This window comes from Thunnus maccoyii, chromosome 10 (assembly GCF_910596095.1).
Source record: "Thunnus maccoyii chromosome 10, fThuMac1.1, whole genome shotgun sequence".
In the NCBI taxonomy this organism is placed as follows: domain Eukaryota; kingdom Metazoa; phylum Chordata; class Actinopteri; order Scombriformes; family Scombridae; genus Thunnus; species Thunnus maccoyii.
Window position 1 is genome coordinate 28281865 of NC_056542.1, and position 17661 is coordinate 28299525.

The following is a 17661-nucleotide window of genomic DNA, read 5'->3' on the forward strand; positions in this document are numbered from 1 at the left end:
ATGTGTGTGTAACAGCGGGAACTGAGGCTCTTTTTCACCCCTCTTGACAATCACACAAAACATGTAATTGTTTCATGTGCGCAAGTGGAGACTATTAATATTTAAATGTCAACTTGCTTGATTTAAATAATTGTGAAGTTTAAGTGGAGACTAAATAGGAATGTCAGTGCAGGCCAAAACCCTGTCTCTTTAAAAGCATGTATAGTATGCTTTATCTTTACTGCTTTACTTAACTACTTCACATAATGAGGTGCAGAGACAAGTCACTTGTCATATGAGACTGTTTTTTTTTTTTTTTTTGTGGTATATTTCTATCTTCTATCTGTTTTGGATATAAATTATTTCGACAACAAATTGCCAGAAGGAAATGGCAAAACAAGAGCGAACATATAAATTATTTGTAAAGTGTCACCGCATGCTAACAAAGAAGGAGGGAACACGATGGTCCCCAATGGAAGTGTGTGTGCGATTGTGCAGGTGTGAAGCCAGCTGCTGGGCTCTTGAACGCCCCCCCACTTCCCCTGTCACTCACAATGACAGGCAGGTGAGGCGGCAAGCACACACACACTCCCTCACATTGACTACAAGTGCACAACTGTTAAGGTGTGTGTTACTCACACGCCATAAGGTAACTGTGCACTGAACTTATGCTGCTCAGAGTGTTGGGGAAAAGAAAAAAAAAGTTGTTCATGTTAGGTAAAGGTGCTGCTACTCAAACAAATCCTGAAATTGGTTTGCATTGTGAAGGAAGAAAACTTGTAGCAGCGCCACCCACTTTCAGCCATTTAGACAGAGTGAGAGGGAAAGACCAGAGGGCATATTTAAACAGCCCTGTGGCTCTTCCGTGTTGCTGTCAGTCCGCTCTGAGACCGACACACTGCCGGCTGCAGCATTGTCTTGACCTACTTGTGACTTGTTATTGCACTGAATTAGAGGGATGGCTGACAAAAACAGCTCAACAAAGGGAGGGAAAAAACAGCTTAAGAACAAATAGCCATTTCTAGTGGAGTTTTGAGTTCTAATCAGTGAAGCAGAAGCCAGCGGAGAGCAGGGAAGTCTGCGCGCAAAAACATTATCTGCGTCTCAAGATGGATCCTTGACTAATCCCGCTGTCTGAGCTCAACGCTCCCAAGATGCTCCGAGAGGAGAGAAGGAATACTGGAGAAGAGGGGGTGGTGAGTGGAAAGGAAGGGGACCACAGACTCAAGGAAAAAAAAAAAAAAAAAAAAAAGCCAGTTTAGTCTTCCCACAGGCCGGTGTCAGTTCAGGGACAACATTTTGGCCCTAATTGCACTCTATCCAACAGCAGATTATGGTTGGGCACCCCCTGTACGCCCAAATCAAGACTGTTAGCTGCTCTAGATCCTTATTAGCGTCACACTCATTTTGGCCAAGTATTCAAGACTCCAGTGTTACCATTCTATGAAAAAGCATCATCAAACTGCTAGGAAGACGCCCCCCTTTCATCTTTTAATTAGTTAGTTTGCATTGGCTGGTACAGTAAGCGGCGGATTTGTTATTTATTTGCTGAAACACAGGCTGCCACATTATTGTGTGGCTCCACGCAGGCTGCTGTCCTCTTTGATTCAGGCTAATGGAGTCCCACCAAGCTACATAATATGTGCTGTATGAAAAGCCTCTAATTCCAAATCATCTTAAAGGAGCGATGCGTACAGCAAGAGAGAATGTCTGCACAATGACACACACGCACACACAAAAAGGAGGGAAAGAAAAGCGAACACAAAAACTCCATGTGATTTTGCCTGGACATGAAACCAATTTGTTCACAGAGTCATTTTACTGCCATTCACAGTAAATGATTAAAGGAGAGCTACTTCACATTGATCTCTCACACAAAGCTCGACAAGCAACTGTAGCTAAACAAGGAAATGCAAAGATTTCGCTTTCACAGTAGCTGAGTTGCATTGCTATGATTTTGTTGTATAGAGTATTATAGAGCTTACTCTTGCATAATCTGTAGTACAATTGTGAATTTATACTATAAAGCAATGAAAATGCATGTTCAATACAATTTATGCAATTTGATTGTCCTCTAATTTTCAAGTAGAGGAGAGAGATTTCATAAGGAGTGAAAGGAGAGTCCAGTGAGGTGGTGAACAGTGTTTAAGCTGTTGCCGACTGCTGCTGCTTAACAGGACTCTGTCACTGGCACTCTGTAAAACTGTCAGGGTTACCATTGAGATGAATCTAAAACTGGCCACAGGGTTATTTTTAGACTTGGCTGCAGGATAAAAAGTTTCTGAGCCCCATAAGTAGGTCAGCTCAAGTGGTGTTCAGATTGCTGTTATGTACAATTACTGAAAAGTAGCATCTCCGGTCCAGAGCAACTTTAAATCCCCACTCCAGTGAATGAGCAAGTCAACTCCTCCCTCACCAACTTTTTAAAGAAATCTCCCCTAATCCACAGTTTGTTCTACAAGTCGGTTATGTTGGCGCACAGTACCTATGCGCTGATGTGAATGTCAAAAAAACAGCTGTTGTAAGTTTGTGAAGTTGCTGCTGCTCTTCCTGCCTGCTGATTTTAATAGTTTCCTACAGCTACTGTATGTCCCCCTCGCTATAACCTCAAGTATCTACGGTGCTAAATGTAGAGCATGCATTACAGCTTCAAGATGTTTTGTTTTTGTTTTTCACGACATGATATATTTGAATTACAGTGAGATAGTCATGTGCAGGGTTAATTTGAATTACAACAGTCATATTTGAGTTAAAGTATACAGGATATTCTTTACATTTCTTATGTGTTTTCTGTGTACTGGTTGGTGGCCTCTGGTCATAGCAGAAAATACACACTCATTTTCAAGTGCTTTTATCTCGCTAGTTCAAATCTTTTCACTTTCATGAGGTTCAAGAGCAGGTTTCCATACGGTTACAGTATACCATATTATGAGAGTGAGCTCAGTCAAATAAACTCCTGCTGTATAATAAAGGCACTGTATCACAACTGTGTATTCAACTGCATTAATTAAATAACAGGAGGAAAGCAGGTGACAGTGTTAGAGTGAAAATGATGAGCGACTGTTACAGTGGCGCGGCCTCCATTCCAACTTTGACAGGTAAACAATCTAATTGATTTTCCATGGCGTCTTGCCGGACTGTTCAATGCCATATTTCCAGTTTAAATGCCGACCATTCTCAGTGTTTGCAGAACAGACAAGCCCGTCATCTGTAGCACTGAAAACATGTCAAGTTAGAACGAGTAATTTGTGGTGATGAATGACAAGTGCAGGCTCCTGTTCAGTAGTCTGAGCGCTCATTAGAAAACACATTTTCAGATGTCACCAGGCTTCTGTGTTTTTGTAGTTTTTGGGTAGAATAAACAAATATTGCTTGAATACTGCAATGTCACAGAAATGAGCAGAAGGAACTTAAACCTCAATTGACATGTCTCACGCAGCCGACTTTTTTGAACGTTGACAGCCATCTGTGTGGATTCCTTTCACTCTCCACTAATGAGCTATGGGTTGAGGAGACCCAATCTACACAGGCCTGTCCCTGGGGCCCCGTGCAGCTGCCGGGCACACACATTCATGTGCATGCACATACACCCCCCACCCCCCACAGACACACAAACACATACAGCCACCAGCATCCCTCTATGTTTGAAAGCACACTTTGGCTAACTAAGATTTGAAGTCAGTCAACTTCACATAGAGTATCTGTTATTTTCTTACACCACACACATTTCTGCGTGCCAACTAGTGAGCGTAAAAGTGCACCAGAGTAAAAGAAAAGAAAAAGAAAAAAAAAGTATCCAAACAAAATGTGAATGCCGCACATAATGCTTTGGTTGTGGCAGGAATGGAATACAACTGTTGAGTGTTTTTTTTTTTTTCTTTTTTGCAGATGTGAGATAAATTATCTAATCTTATACCTTCTGTCTATGTGTGTCTTGGTATATGATTGTGGGGATGTGTCTTCATATTTCTGAGCAGTAATGATGTGTGTATGAGAGGAAATAGACTGAGAGACTTCATGTGTAGAAATGGAGACAGTGCCAGAATATGTTATTAAGTCAAAGTTTGCGTGGCTATTCATGCTTTCCCTTCCTCACATTCCCGTACCTGTAAATGTTGTGACAATGTGTGGAAATCTATTTGATCCCTATCACACACAAAAGCAGATGAGCTGGAATGCCACTGATACAGTGTGTGAATAGGAAATGACAGGAAGAGCCTAATCAATGTCCTCCAGGACTGGCAACCGCCTTGCCTTTGTTTCTTTTTGTAAATACAAGCCTCTTTAACATCACAATATAAGCCATTATCTCGCCTGGCAAGGTAAATTTTGGGGGGAGCTGCACAAAAACATACATTTTCCCTCAGCTTGGAGCAGATCAGTCGGGGGAGATCTAAAGTCATGCAAATGTTACTGCAGAAAAATACTGGCAAAAACTCATTCTAATTATTCCATATCAGCACATTTGCATGGAATGGATTTTTTTTAAGAAGGGAAGAGTTTATGATCAGTGGAGCTTGGGCATGAGGGCTGTTTAGGAATTCACCGCATTTTGATCTAATCACAAAATCAAAATATTCATGAAACACAATGATATCTCCCTCAAGCAGGCGGCTAGCCATTAATTTTCAAATTCAGGTGATTTATTAACACTTATCACAGGCTGAAAAAGCCTTGCTCTGTGTTTGTAAAGTGGGTGAGAGGGAGAGAGGAGTTCGAGAAAACTGATTCCAGATGATTTATAACGGTGTGCTGGGTGCATTTTCAACCAGATATTTAATTAGAATGTATGTCCAATTTTCTATTCTAGATCTACAGTTAAAAACTCTATTAAAGCACCATTTTCCTTAGCATACATATCTATTATCAGTGTTCACGGCAAATTTGATAAGTCTGGCTCTGGCTCTGTCATTGTGTTCTTTTTAAGCTCATTGGTCTCTTTTTCTTATTAATTGGAAGATGTTTGACTATAGGCTACAAGATGCTGCTTTGACATATTTTTCTTGCCTGTGAATATTAGGCTTTAGTATTTGTTCATATGAACACAGCCATTATTTTGAGACCAAAAAAAGAGAGAGAGGTTAGACTTGTACTTTGCTTTGTGATCAATAAGTCATAACCAAAAAATACTAAGCCTTTAATAAATGGGCTTAGCGCCTACGCATTTAAACTCACAGTCTTCTTCAGGGCATGTAAAAACAACAGCCATTATGAAAACATAAAATCATAGCTGCAACAATATAACTTGTAACAATTGACTGTTTGCTAAGCCCTTGGTTACTGTTCCTACACCTGTCAAGCTCTCCACTCTTGAGCAGCACATACTGTATATAGTTTACTATGATAACGACAGCAGATTTACCACTCAAAATTCGTACTCATTTTTGAAACAGTGGGTCCTTGATTTCCCACAGAGGTAGACACAAGCAGCTTGTCATTTCTAACCAGCGGGCATATAGTTGCCTTTTTAATGTTTTTACCTGGTTTATTTTAAAGAATTTTAATAAGACATGAGGGAGAGCCTTTAGGATGAGGACTAAACAATGTGTTTGGCAAACGTAAGGCTATCTCTGATAAAGTTGGCTCGGGTTGCTGGAGTGTAAACTTCCCCTCATTCAGTAAAAAGCGGGACAGAGCTGCTAACGTTGCCCTAAACTTTGACAGGATCCTGGACCAGCTTCCCCACATTGAGGAAATAATACACAGAGCGTGCTAGACATAAATGAAAGAGATTTTTTGAATGTAACCTGTAACCCCATAAAACAATGTAGCTAGTTAATGATGTACTCCTTGGCTTTGCAGCTTATGGTAGAGCAGACAAACACACTGTTTAATCCATTTCTTACACATTTGCTCTTGTGTTTTGGGCTCTGGTGATTACACATACAATTGTACAACTGTTATGTGACAGAATATCTCAACTCAAACGTCCATTGACAGGCTTTTTTGGAAGAGCTTTTAACCCATCGACTATGACAATTAGTCAACCAATATACCTACAATATGGGCTATGTTTAATTTTAATTGAAATGTAGTGAGACATACAGTATAAGGACCCAAAATACACAGACATTGTAAAATGTTAAATTGTGAAAAAAACAAAAACAAAACATGACCTGAAGGACCTTTAGACAAACTAATTTGATAGCAATAAATATTAGATTTCCACTCTGAGACCAATGTTCAATCAGTTACTGTTCTTAATTAATGATTATCTTTCTTTTAACATTATAGCCATGAATACAAGCTGTAAGTAAGCATCAACAAAGCATTTATTTATGTTGTGTAGACCTCAGATTTTCCAGCCTACAAGTGAAAGATATATACAATAAGGTGAACTGTTGAGCAACAGCTTTAAAAAGAACAGACTGACAACTCAGGCCATCTGGGTGTATGTGAATCCATCTGGGTGCACATCTCCTGAGGGAGGGAGTCAACTTCTCTCGACTTCTCTTGTCGCTTATATTATGATGCTACACTTCTTCAAAGTATTTCCTGCTCTACTTTAAATCCAGAAGGCATCTTTGATTGTTTGAAACAGGTAAAAAGAGTGAATATCAACGAGCATGTTCATTAATATGCGCTTTGAAGCTGCAGCTATTATGGGAATATGTTAATAAAGACAAAAAACACTTGATTTAGTTATTGTGAATCATATCTTCCCAGAAATAAAACAACACATCTTTACATGTTCAGAATGAGTATGGAGACTCTCATTGCATCACTGGAAAATCATCAAGGGGATGTGTGGGCGTTTTTTCTTAATCATTCTACTCCAGTGTGCTCAGATTATATCTCATACCTCCCATTGTATATTTAGTCATTGCAAGGAAACAGCCAGTGACACATCTGCCCACTGTTCCATAGACAAAGTGGTCTAGGGAAAAGGATGATCCAAGGACAGGGTTAAAAAAAATAAAAGGCTTGGATCTCTTTGTCTCCCGGTAATATTGTGGGGTGGATTCAAACAGCCCCTGAAGCTGAGCTGAGCCGAGCTGAGCTGCGATCGCAGCGTGATAACAACCAGATGGATCAATACATGTTTTGTAAAGGTTAAATGATGTTATGTTGTTCGTTGTTATTGGACATGGCATGTCACACTACATGATACTGACACCTTTTTCTGCCCTTCCTCTTCCCCTGCTCCAGGTTGGGTTGAGGTTGAGGCCCTGCAATGATCCCAAGAAGAGGGTCAAGTGTTGAAGCCTTTGCCTGCTCAGCCAGTGAACCGTCCCAGCTGACAGCAGTGATTTGTCCCAGCTGCAGGTTAAAGGACCAATAAATAAAATAAAATTTTAACTGCTTCACAATTGAAATGACCATCATACATCTGTAACAGGTTGAAAGGCTTTTTAAAAAAATGTATGAATAAAGAATTATTACACCAAAATAATTTTCTTGCTGTCAAAACTCTTCTAGCCTCCTATATATTTTACAAACAAAGCTCCTCCACTTGCCCTGTTTACTTTAACTAACTAGCATAGCATACACAATTTGTGTGAATAAAGTGCATATTCTGCACTACAAATGATTATGTAATGATAGCATATAACAAAGCAAAAACATAAAGAAATTGGAGATGCAATTGTCATTGTGTGCTTAGTGTGAAATGTTAGCTATCGGTTAGAGTTCAGACAGTAAACAACTTTGTTTAAAGCCACTATGTGCAGAATTTGAAATTTCTGATATAGTAGTATAGTATAACTGTGACACTACACACTGTGGCAGACAAAAATGCCTTGAGATGAATGCGCTGAAAGCAATAAATAGGCATTTCCAATTTTCATTGGGATTGTTTCATTTTTCCACAAACAAAAATGTATGCCTTTTGAATAATTTTAAAGATGTTACAATCATAAGAATTTAACACATAGTGGCCCTAAGCTAAGGTTTAAGATTTTAGTAAAATGTAGGGTCTTTGATTTGCACAGGGTTCCTCAGATTCCACATCCATCCCACTAGCTAGTTAATTGCAATCACCTGGTGCCCCAGTAGTACATCACTCACTGATTAGCAGACTACCGCAGCTCTGGGTGCAGCAGACCCAGATCAAGTATCACAAGGTTAAAGTTGACTGACTAAACTATTTATTTAAAGGCCTTGCACACCCACACAGGTGTTTTCAATTCTAGCTGATTAGAGCCCTTCTCACATTGAAGGTGGGCAGGGCTTGTTCATGTCACCAAAGTCTACACAGTTAAAAGAATGATAAAGGTGTAACTGTCCCACCACAAGGTGCAACAAAACTAACAGAAGAGTCAAAGACATGTCACTCAGTCACAGTCTGTCTACACCCACACTGTCCTGAAAGGAGGTTTAATCAGTCATAATAAGTGACAACACCTGCCAATGTACCACTTTGATGGTTTACTTTCACCCAAAATACATTAAAACTTATTTTATTTCCTGATTAGAATGTTTACTTTCCATCCACATCAATTATCCTTAATGCGGCTTGGTGTGGAGCTCAATGGTATTTGGTTTATGGGACTCAAAGCAGAAAACTAGATAAATTTAAAAAATACAACTGGAAAAATTAACACCAATGACACCCCAAAACATTATCCTTAATAATCCACAGACTCATATGTAAACAAGTACTGTAAGACAATGCATATTAACATTAGGTCACAGACATATTATATGTATTTATTTATACTAAAGTAAGGTTCATATTCTGAACTTAAAGAACATGTTCACCAGCTAGTCGCTAAATATGTAGCACACAATGTGTTAATCAGCATTTCCTCTGAATACCACTTCCTGCTAACAAGGCTGATGAGAGCGGTGAGAGTGAAATAAAACAGTAACATTGCAGGTTATAAAACCAAAACAATGAACCGAAAGAAGCTAAAATGATGCTAAAGCTGGAGGGCATTGCAGAGGTGGGTGATAATTCCCTGTTGGTTTGTCACTATTAGTGACATATTTCACATAACATTTGGTCATGTGATCCATTGTTAATATAAAAATATTGATGACAGATACAAAGACACTAAAAATATTGCTGAAAAACTGTATTGTTCCATATTGGGTGCTTGCAGTTCTTAACCACAGCTTTTGAAGTAAAAGAGATGGACTCTCTAATTACAAATGATTAATTATAGTATTTCTTTACTGTCACTTTCAGAATTGATTACCTGTAACTTAAGCAGGTGTTAAAACATTTCATTCACCAATCGTGACATGGTGTTTACCCTTAATACCATAGAGGACTATAGCTTACATTACCAGTCACATTACCACACCCAGCAATTAGCAGCTTAGTCTGTACTTGGCTGCATGTTGACGACTCCGACTCTTGTTTCTGAGGTGCGCAACTTGGCAGTCCTGGAGGATTATCAGTGCTCCAAATTACATAACTGAACTAATGAGATACATACTCACACAGTTTCAACCCCTATTCCCACCGGGTGCTTCACTGGCGGAGTGAAATATTCCACAGCTCCCTGTGGACTCCTCGCACATCCCTGCCTGTCTGGGGAGTGGAGAGCAGAGGAGGCGAGTGAGCACGGGGAGGAAATGTAGAGAGGAAATAAATGGAGATGTATCGTCTCCAAAAGGTCTGACTGACAAGTCGCTAATATGCTGTAATTGTTTAGTGAGTGGATTGGAGCTTCTCTCCACAATGAACCAAGGTGAAAATGACTTCTAAAGGCTAAGTGTTTGTTACTCTGCTGTTCTTTTCTGTTGCTGATGCCTCATTAAATAAAGGCTAAAACTGGCTAAATTTGCTGTGCGTATATTAGGGATGCATTTCTATCAACAAACCATATTGCAGGGGAAAATGGGTTGTTATAATAGTTGCCTGTGGACAGGGACCCTGAATATTATTTCTACCAATTCAACACTAAACAGCGTGATTGTTGACTCTGTGATATGAGTGAAACTGAGACCAAACAAGCACTTTGGGATGGAATAACACTTAAACCATTGGTTTCCTCCACTCTCTCACACAGAGCAGAAAATTGAGGTCATGCTGTCATTTGTATTCATGGTAATATGGCACTGCAAATAATAGTTGGGTTTGTTTAAAGTAACATGCTCCAGATGTATATGTTTATGCTTCTCAACCTAGCACCCAATTCATTTTGCACCAATGACCACTCTGCTTGTAAATTCCGACTAAAACCACAACCTACTGATTTATACCAGATAAGGAACAAAGCTAACATATTGTTTTGGTGCTATTTCTCCCTGAATATGCCTCGGGCGACATTAGTTCAAACACAAGCGGCGCAAGTCACACCAAGTGTATGAAATATTGGTCATGCTTGTACCTGTTGTCTAACTTATTACTTGTTATATTTACTCCATGTGACACTGTGATCAAGGGAGACCCAAACACAGGGACTTCACACGACTGCTTTTATCAAGGAATGTAACTCTTTAACAAGAAGTGAGAGAAACACAGATTTAGAGGAGTCACATATCTTCAAATGCCCAAACCCAAGTCACAAAAACACACATATGTCTTAAAAGCTATGGTGTGGCCTACAGTCCCTGTGTAAAAGTCCAATAATCAGTCTTTTAGTATTTGTATTCAGTCTTTAGCACACTGATGAGAGGCTAAGTGCAACTAAATTTGAGCTGCTACAACAAAAAACGCGGAATTAAAGTCCACCCTAATAAAAAGAGGAGACAACCTAACTGGAGGGGACAGATTCACAGCATTATTTATCATGTTACAATGAGCTTATCCCATAATTACCGCATGGTAATTCCCTTATGGATGTCAACTGTGTTTTTTTCTCCCTCTCTCTCCCCATCCAAATTAAAATCTACACTGCCTTCTTTATCATTATAACTACTGTATATTACCTCTAGTACTAATAATGAGGCTTTTAAAAGACACTTACCTCAAAAAGCTAATTGTTTTTGTTTGATTTTGGTGACACTTTATCAAGACTGGCTGTTAATTAATAGCAATTATACATTAACTATTAAAGGAGGCACCTTATTAATTAATGGCCTCAGATGCAATTAAATTACAGATGCACACACCAATTTAGCAACCAACTTTCCTTAATCCTGCGTAATTTCAAAGGGATTTCAGAAAGGGGGAAAGTGATTCTATTATTATGGCTGCAGTAGGTGTTAATTAAGAAGTAACTAGCGGGTGCATCTAATATGGATGTTGTGTGTATGCGTGTGTGTGTGTGTGTGTGTAAGGGCAGGCGAGGATTCAGGCTGGGTTTGTGGGGTGCTGGGTATTTACGCAACAGAAACACAACGTGGGAATTCACTCCACACACCAAGGCCATTGCATTTCTGCTCCAATAGCGAGCTATTTTCGCCTCTTTCACTGATAGAGCTGTGTTCACTTATGCTGCTTGAGTTGTATGTTTCTATCTGCACTGTCCTCTCCTGCTTTATTCTGTGTGCTCTTCTTAAATCTGTATCTTTGAGGCTGAGTTTCCATTTTGCTTCAGGCAATAAGAAACAGAGTCCTCATGCTGTTACTGAATCCCTTGTTCATGGCTGAATGCTTTTATGTGTGTTTCTTACCTGCAGAATGAGGTGATAGATTTTCTATCAAATAGTCAAGGCTAGATATCATAAAGGCAACTAGTTCATTTAAACATGACTAGTAGCATTATATTTGCTTCATTCACTGCGACGTATGAATGTGTACTTCTGCTTTTATAAATGATTTGGCTCACTATCAAAAAATATTCCATCCATTCAATGAATGGTTACAACGAAACAAAAGGTTTGTTGAACATGTAGAGGTAATTATGAACATGAACTGACAAAAGTGTCCGACAATATTAGTAACCCTGTCTATGACCCTGCTGCAAGAATTTCTCTTTGATTATAAAATGTCTTTTTGGATACAGAAGCTGAAGTTAGAGACACAAAGAGCAGCTCATGGGACCTGGATGTACACTCACCATCTCCTTCTATAAGGTTTAGATGAGCTATGCAGCTCATAGGGGAATATCCAAGTCAACATGCACGCTGTCTGATTATGTTAATAGTAAATCCAATTATGCACTTATGGCATAATGCTTGAGAAGAAAACTAGTCTTGTTGCCCATGGGGTCCTCGAAGAGTGGAACCAGTGTATGTTTCATTTGCAAAATGGTGGAATCGATAGTTTTTCATGTTCAGAAGACACTGAGTACACACAGTTCTTACCTCAGTGTCTGTGTTTGTTGCATCAATGTCATACTTGTTAATTAAACTATTTAGAATGGTAGGCCAGGTTGAGAATCCTAATTTATTCCTCCAAATCTGCTTCACTATGATAGAGAACAGAATAGAGCTGAGACAATTAGTTGATGAATTTATTAGTCGATTGACAGAAAATTAACCATCAACAATTCTGATAAATGATCAATTATTCAAGTCATTTTTTTAAACAAAAATGCCAAAAATTAATTGTTTCAGTTTTTTCAAACATGAATATTTGCTGCTTTTTTTTATTCTTGATTTTTTTATTCTGTCTTCAAATTGAATATTTTTGGATTTGAGACAGTTAGTTGGAAGAAACAAGCAATTAGAAGACATTACTTTGAGCTCTGGGGACATGTGATGGATATTTTTCATTTTATAGACCAAACTATTGAGCGATTAATTGACATTTAATTGTCAGATTAATTGATAATGAAAATAATCGGTAGTTGCAGCCCCAGAACTGTTTGTTGTTGCACTATACTTAACCAATCACAAGTTGTGTCTTCATTTAGAATCTTATTTAACCAAAACAGATCTTGAGTTATAGTTTATCATTATGGTCTACAGTATGTGAGTACGCTTCTCTGCATTAGAAATATGGACAAGCAGCTCTAGCAGTTCTGATCCATGTGTACATTTGCTGTTTATGCTGTACATGAAACGCCCTCTAAAACACCCAACTGTCTGTGTCCACGCTAATTAATGTTTACCAAACTTGAAAGCCTGTATAGGCCACAGTGGGAACCATAATTACAAATGTGCCTTCAACAACAGTTTGTTTCTTGGGTGACAGAGAACATTAAAAGTCTGACTTAAATGAGCGTACACAGCTAACAAACACATGCATTTAAACTATTTCAAGCCTATTTTGATCCCCCAAGACATCCTATCAGTAACAAGTCCCTGATCGGAGAAGAAACTGCACAACACAGTCAAACCAGCAATTACTGCAAATTAACAGACATTTTCAAAAATGTCTTTGCTTAGAAAATGGCTGCTTTGTAGTTCAAAAAATTCCCACTTTGGCCTTAGAGTGGGAGTGTTTCCAGCAAATGCTTAAATCCTAAAATAAGTAGTGCAATCTTCTGGCACAGACACACTGTAATGCTTTAAAAACAATTTAGCAACTGTCATCGCTGTAATTACAGTAACTAATTACCATTCTCAGCAAACAAATAGCTTAACATAATACGCAGGCCCAATCAATTTTCAAGAAATGCAAATTCTGAAAGCAAAAAAAAAAAAAAGGACATTTTGGCAAACCTGAAAGAATTATAGGGAAATAATACACTTTGTTTTATCCACACATAATTCCCAGGGAATATCATATCATAAATATTTGCATTCAGTTCTTATCAGGACATTTGCATTTGCCTCTTATCAGTCGGCAAGCCAGGCACTGGCAGATAGGGAGAGCTGCCTCCACGCCATACACACATTTCTAATGAGTCACGTCGCAGGCTGATATCATATTTTGGCTAGAACTTTATCACCAAAACGAGGAGGTCATTTTCTCCTGGAGTTGGCTCATCTTGGAACTGTCTTTGAGTTTTTTTTCTCTGATGTGATTCAACTGAGATTCATTTTTTAAAGCCCACAAAAAGGATTATTTCCTCTCCTCCCCCAACCGCAACAGCCCCATATCAGTGGCACGTATGCTTGCAATGATTATCATTCTGTCATAAAATATTTCAGTTTTATCAGAGTATTATTTTATTTGCCACAGCATCCCTCGGAACAGAGACTCTGGGGAAGGGAATAAAAAAAAAAAATAATAAAAAAAAAAAAAAAAAAAAAACCTGAGCTCATCTGCATGAACAGCAGTGGATGACAGGCAGGAGACTCTGCTCCACCATCTCATTTTGGTAGACATGTGCAACAGTTTCCAGGGGGAAAAATTAAAGTAATTGTTTGATAACATTTTCAAAAAGGTATTCCACAATAACAATTTCATGGTGCATTGCAGAGTATAATTATAAATCAGCCTTTTTTTCTTGGACAGCCAAGGAACACTGGGGGTCAAGTAAAGTATCCTAGTCAAATTCTCCTCTCATTAGTGAAATCGCTTCTCTCTGCTAATTATTTCCTCCCTCTCTCTCCCGCTCTCTCTCTCTCCCTCTCTCTGGATTATCCTGAGCAACATGCAGCATTAGGCCGAATGACGATTTAATATATTTTTTTAGTGAAATGTGTTGTTCTTGCAAATATGTTTTTGCATTAATTACAACTTGATGTGACAAAATGTTAAACATTCTTTTGATGTAATGTAATCATGCATATGACAAAATGCATTTATATGCATACTCTGCTCTTTTATGCAATTGGGCAGTTGACATTTTTTCCCCCTGTTTTAGTTTTGTATGCAATTAAATGGAAAATGCATTTTCCTGCCCACACTGAGGGGGCAAAATAAGGAGACGTGGAATAATTGAGAAAATTCAAACATAGAGTAATCATTAAAATGTGCTGTTTGGAATGGATGTGACATATAAATGATTTGCTCTCCGAGTAATTCACATGTAAATCCACAACAGAAAAATGCTAGTGAAATGACAGGGACTTGTGATTAATGGTCGTCAACAGCAGTGGCTACTCTAAAACAAACCAAGAAACGGCAGTAAGGAGTGTGACAAAACTAAAACACAGTCATCCCTCTTCCTCTCATCTCTCTCTGGCTGTCTCTTTTTCTGGAGAGGGGATAAGCTGTAAGGAAATGTGAGAGTGAATGTATTCATCTGCAGCCCTGCCTTCTGGAGGTGGGTCTCTGAGCCTTTTCCCTCAGTCTTCATTATGGCTCCGTGCCTGCTGCAGCTTGGAGGAGGGCAGCTGGATCACCTTAAGGATTCTCCTTAAATCTTATCTCAGGCTTTGTTTAAACAGAGGAGGGGAGACATTCCACTAGGCCCAGCTCTGAAGATCTATCAAGCAGCATTCACATAATCAGCAGCCTCTCTTTTCCAAGCAGCAGAAAAGTGAGGAAATTTAGATCCCCAATAGCATGCTATCCACACTTTTTCTATGCAATATTACACTACTTAAGGCATCTACATTTTTTACAACAGTGCATCATTTCCAACAAATCTGTGACTGTAGATTTGGAAAGACATATTTTGTGTTACTTTTTAAATTTTTTCTCTGTTAGCAGCAGCACATGTTGTGTCAAACTGTGCTGCTATTAACACATCATTAGCATATTTGATGACAAATGACACAATATGTTGTGTTAAAAACTAAGCTTGCAGGTGTGCAGCCTTCAGTCTGATGAACGGCCTCTCTGTGACTAGTAGTGGGAACTATGTTGATCTTATTACAGACAGTGTCTCTAACTAGCCAGAGTAAGGCAGCTTGAAGTCTGCCTGGACGGTGGTGGCCTCCAATCCTTCTATCAGGCCTGACACAGTGCTATTAACTAGCTGTAAACACCATGATCTACTGTCTGTTGCTCTGCTCTGGACTTCACTGCTTAGTCCCATTAACTGTTTGTCCAGCCAGTGAACTCTAAAATCTCTTTCTGTTTGTCCTTGTTCAACCATCAACCTTCCGCTTTCTTTTGAATACTTCTCTCTTCAGAGACAAAATACAGAGCAGACTAGAATAAATAGAAATGTATTGTTCTTAAAAGCAACACTTCTAATTTGCAGTATTTCAAGCATTCCTATGTTTCACAGACATCCTATATACTGTAGAACTATTTGAGCACTGTACCAGTCAAGTCAATTTTATTTATTATAGCGCCAAATCGAAACAGAAGTTATCTCAGGGCACTTTTCACATAGAGCAGGTCCGTACTCTTTAATTTACAGCGACTCAACATTCCCCCATGAGCAGCACTTGGTGAAAGCGGCAAGGAAAAACTCCCCTTTAACGGGAGGAAACCTCTAACAGAACTGGGCTCTAGGTTGGCGACCATCTGCCTTGACCGGTTGACTATAATCTATAATGAACATAAAGTGTTCTGTGTAGCACCAAATAAAGTTTTATGGTACGAGCATCATGAACCATTTCCCCTTTTGATGTGAGCTTTCTTTCAGCCTCACGGTGTCTATAACCTTCAGTAAGAGCCACTTAAGCACATTTGTATTTGGTAAATTGGGTATTACATACAGTATCTTTTATGTATAGTTTGAATATTGAGTTATAAGTTAGCTGTGCTAAATTTATCTTTATATTTGGTATTATTCTTTTACATACTTTTATTATTTATGAAAGGTGATAGTGCTGGAAAGCTGTCGCATGTAAAAAAGTTTAAGAGTAATGTGGTGTTAGTGAGATGTGGAGAAGTCTGTAAATTTGGATGGAAACAAGCTTTTGAATGTTATATTGTGTAACATTGTGTCAATTGGAATAGAGCATCAAGTTTGGAGATGGACTTTTGGTTAAGATTCACTTGGCCTGGTGTTTTGATCTAAATCTTCAAATAAACTATCATTCAACATTTTTCTTGCCTCCTGGGCTCGGTTTAATTCACAAGAAAGTCATATTTAATTCAGCGGAACACGAGTCAACACTAAGACAATCCCAGCAGACTTAGTGACCTCGGATGTTGGAATATAGAAAAACAGCCACTACACCTTCCATGATTCTCTGTGCTGTAAACCAGCGAACAGTTGATCGATGACACCCTGCAGATTTCCATCCAAGTTCAAGGTCAACTCAAAACAGGGCAACATTTCACAAAAGGAGATTATCCCATGGTAAAAAAAAAAATAGAGAACAGCTCTAAAAACAGTTTTGAACTGACATTTGCAAGTGATTTAGGGTGATTTCATTCAACAATGCAGGTAGCAGCGAAGGATGACTACAGATGTCGTCTTATCTTTCATTCTGGCACTATATTTACATGGGTTTTAAACATTTGTACAGCTTGTGGTGTCATTATCTTTCAAAATGCTTGCTGAGCAGCATTATTACGCCTTGTCCTGTAGCCATGGTTGGGTCTTGCCTGGTACATGTTGGGTCGGTGCATTAGAGGCCAAGTTACCAACCGCTCTCAGAGGGGGGGCCACTGTCAACGCCGACTTTTACAACTGGTTAGCTGCCATCAAACCAAAGAGCTGCTAATCGCAAACTCATGAACAGCTAAAGGCCTCGCAAATGAGCGCAGAGATGGTGTTACGGTGTTTGCAGAGTGCGGCAGCCGGGTGCCTGTCCAAATCAAGAGGAGTTTCGGGCCAGTCTTTGTCTGAGGATCTCGGCTTGGCCAGCGGTCCAGCCCCAGCAGGGACCGGGATCTAGAGGATTTGAGTAGAGCTTCGGCAGCTTTTATAAATAAGCTTGTTGGGGAGACAGCACTGTACAGTACAGCAGTGGATCACAGTGAAAGGGAAGGAAGTTTAGAGGAAGTGTCAGCAGCAGAATCCAGATTATATGAAGCTGTTTTGTCAGCATTAGTTACTGCATGTATGACACCTTCATAAAGTCAGCACCATATATTATACCATACCTTGTTTGTTTTATTCACATGATGTATATGTCTGTGGGCTTAGTTGGGACCCTCATACT